Source organism: Bidens hawaiensis, unplaced genomic scaffold, assembly GCF_021521415.1.
Source record: "Bidens hawaiensis isolate Kalapana, Puna unplaced genomic scaffold, B.hawaiensis_p1.1 tig00017455_1, whole genome shotgun sequence".
Lineage (NCBI taxonomy): Eukaryota > Viridiplantae > Streptophyta > Magnoliopsida > Asterales > Asteraceae > Bidens > Bidens hawaiensis.
Window position 1 is genome coordinate 293,877 of NW_027492639.1, and position 3,676 is coordinate 297,552.

The following is a 3,676-nucleotide window of genomic DNA, read 5'->3' on the forward strand; positions in this document are numbered from 1 at the left end:
TTTTAAATCTTAATAGAAAACCCATATAAAAACTCAAAAAAAAATTATAAAAAAATCATAACGTAAAATATAAATAAAAAACAAAAAATATTAAAAAAGCTAAAATGTTTTCGCCGTTGTCATTGTTAAAAAAAAAAAAAAAAAAAAAAAACTTGATTTCTAATTATTTGTCAAACGAACACATTAAGAATGTATTTGGATTTCAATTCCCCCCAATTCAAATTCTTATAGGAATTTTCAGATTCCAAATCCAATTCTTTCAAATTCTAAATCCTATGCAAATTCCAATTCCAATCCATTCCATTCCGTGAAACGAACGCGCCCTAAAGGTTATTTGATTGACGGGAATTCATGGGATTCAAGTGGAATTTGACCAATCCAAACAATTTAAAAATATCTTGTGAATTGGAAGAGGGTAGCTGTTGAAAATCCTATTAATTTATTAGAAAGGAAAGGGGTGTTTGGAATTATTTAGTTTACCTTATTTATGACTTATAACTTATTAAAAATAAAACTATTTTGATTACTTATTATATGAGAAGATAAACTGATAAGTTATAAACTTATAATTTATAACTTATTATTGTAAGTTATAAGGAGGTAAAAGTAAGGAATCCAACCACCCTTGAAGATATAATTTTGTTCTAGAAATCTATTTTATCAATTGAATAGTAGAGGGTGTTTGGGATTCCTTATTTAATCTTTTTAGTACATTTTAAACCCATTCTCTAAATTTACTTGAGATTTTGTAAATTATAGGATATGGTTAAGAATAGTTGTGAGTGGAGGAGATAAAAAATTTAGTGATTTCTTTTGTAAATTTGAGGAAAGTTGGGTTGTCCCTATCTATTTTTTAATTTCTGTTTAAATTAATTGTGAGTGGAGAATAGAGAAACTGTAAAAATAAATGCATAAAAAATTATTATTTAATTGATCAGAAGAGAGAATTGTGGTGTTTTATTTAGTTTAATTATAGATATGTAAATAAGGAACGGGCTATGAATGCTCTTAGAGCATTCTCAACCCATCCTCTAAATTTTTGTGAGAGAGTTTTGCAAATTATAGGACATAGTTAATAGTTGTTGTGAGTGAAAAATGGGGAAAAGTTAGTGATTTTTTTTGTAAATTTGGGGAAAACTTGCTCGCCCTCATTTGTTTTTTAATATTATTAAAATTAGTTATGAATAAAGGAGAGAGAAATTGTAATAATAAATAATAAAGATATAAATAAATATGATTTCTTTCAACATAATGAGCATAGAGAGAAAATGTATTATTAGAGCATTCCCAGCTCATTTTTTAAAGTTCTCAGACCCATATAATTTAGAGTAAATTTTGAGAAAACATCAAAATCACCACTCCAATTCATTCCCTATTATATGGATGAGTTATATGACAACTAAAGTAAAGACCTAAATATAGGACTCACTTTTGATCCATACCATATAATATATTAACTATATCATTATATACTATATAACAAGAAAAGAGAAAAAATTATAAAAAAGAATTTATGGATATAAATAGAGAATGAAATGTGAAAGATTTAAAAAAAAATAAGATAAATTTATGAAAGAATGTTTTTAGCTAAATTATAAAAAACATTGTATGTAATTGGCTGTGAATGCTCTTAGTAAACTAAAAGCAATTAGAAACTTCAAACTTAAGATGAAAGACGTGATTTCCAATCCACCTTTATGAATATTATTATTTTCTTTCAAATAACTTTTAACCAATTGAATCTTATTCTTCTTCTTCTTCATCATTTTCAAAACAAACGCATCCACCTCTCTCTCTCTTTCTTTCTCGTGAATCCTACTAATAATAAGATTTACAGTTTCATGATCCATCCAAAATTACTATAAACTATTAATTCACCTCAACTTATTCATTCCATTACATTCTAAATAATAAATAATAATATTATCATGGCGGCTTACAGAGCTGACGACAACTACGATTACCACTTCAAGTTAGTTCTCATCGGAGACTCTGGCATCGGTAAGTCAAATCTCTTGTCCAGATTCGCTAAAAACGAGTTCTATCTGGAGTTAAATTCAACCATCGGCGTCGAATTTGCCACCAGAAGCATTCGTGATGATGATAAAATCATCAAAGCTCAGATTTGGGATACTACTGGCCAGGAAAGGTTTGATTTGATTTCATTATCTTCTCCCCCCCCAAATTATGCTTAATGTGTTCAAAATTAGGGTTCCGCTTGTTTAAGATTTATAGATTGGTGGGGGGGGGGGGGGGGGTTGTGATTTTAGGTTTTTGAACTTGTTACATTAATTGGATCTCTGATTTAGGATCTCGATATATGATCTGTTTCTAGGGTTTATATCGTTTATTCCAAAATTAAAAGAATCAATTTTTCATTTGTGTGAGCAAATGTGTTGTCATCGGTGGTTAAATTGGGAAAAAGATAAGTGAAACCGATTTTGAAAGGATGATAGGGAAAACAAATCCACTTCTTCGTCACCAGATCCGCCTTGGAAGAAGCTTTGAAAGGTGTGAATACAACATTGTTGTTAAAAACAAGAGTGGATTTTAAAATTCAATGCTCGAGTCCTTGAATAAACATTTTTCTTGAGAAGTTGCATCAAGGATGTGTTGATCCATGAAATCAGAATCACCCACTTCAGAGAAAAAAGTGCAAGGTCGAGTCGCTTTCTTACCCATGATCAGACTTGAATCTAAGGAACTTTACTTCCCTGATTATCCTTGCTTTCAACAATCTCTAAATCTCTTATTGGATGATAACATTTCTTTCGGGTGCGAACTTTCTTCTCTTTTCTTGAATTGACCTGAAACTTTTATCCAAACCCAAGTTATGAGTAATAATATTTTTAGAAACATATGTCATGCCCACATGCTTCCATGCAAAAGCAGAGGTTATGCTTTTTGAGGAATTTGACTAACAAATCTTCAATTTCTCCAGCAATCACAGTTCCTATCAACACTTTGATGTCCGGATCTTGATCATCTAATCGTACTTTTTTGACCTCTTGTTTAAGTGCTTCCAAGACATCAAATGTTTTACTCTTTGACTGCTATGCATGAGTTGGTTTAACCATAGGTTTCATCGACGAGGCATAACAGTCTTTAGCCTCCTACTGGTCACCTTGAATCTTGACAATCCCCCAAAGTGTCGGCATTTTGATGCATTAATGGTAGGTTGAGGGTACAACCTTCATATCATGGATCCAAGGCCCGCCTAAGATAACATTGAAAGAAGTTAACGCATCAATAACACAAAACTTATGGATAGAGTTTACTCCCTCAACGTAAATTGGAAGCTTGATCTCTCCCATGGTACTCTTGGCTTCCTCGCTAAATCCCACCAAGACCGAAGACTTCGATATAATCTCGGATTCTAGAATATTCATACACTTCAGGGTGTCCAATTGGATGGTATTTACTGAACTTCCATTGTCCACCAAGATCCTTCGTACAAAACAATTAGAAATATAAAAAGGGTTATGACCAGGCTATCATGATGAGAATCCTGAATATTGTTCCTGTCCTCATCATCGAATGTGACTTCGTATTCTTTGGGCAAGGTCATTGTCTGTAACATCGTGAAAATATCGGGTTCAATTCATCAAGTTTCCAAAGTCAAGGGACCAAAATTGTCAAATTTCAAACCTTAGGGTTAAAAATAAAAATTCTGATT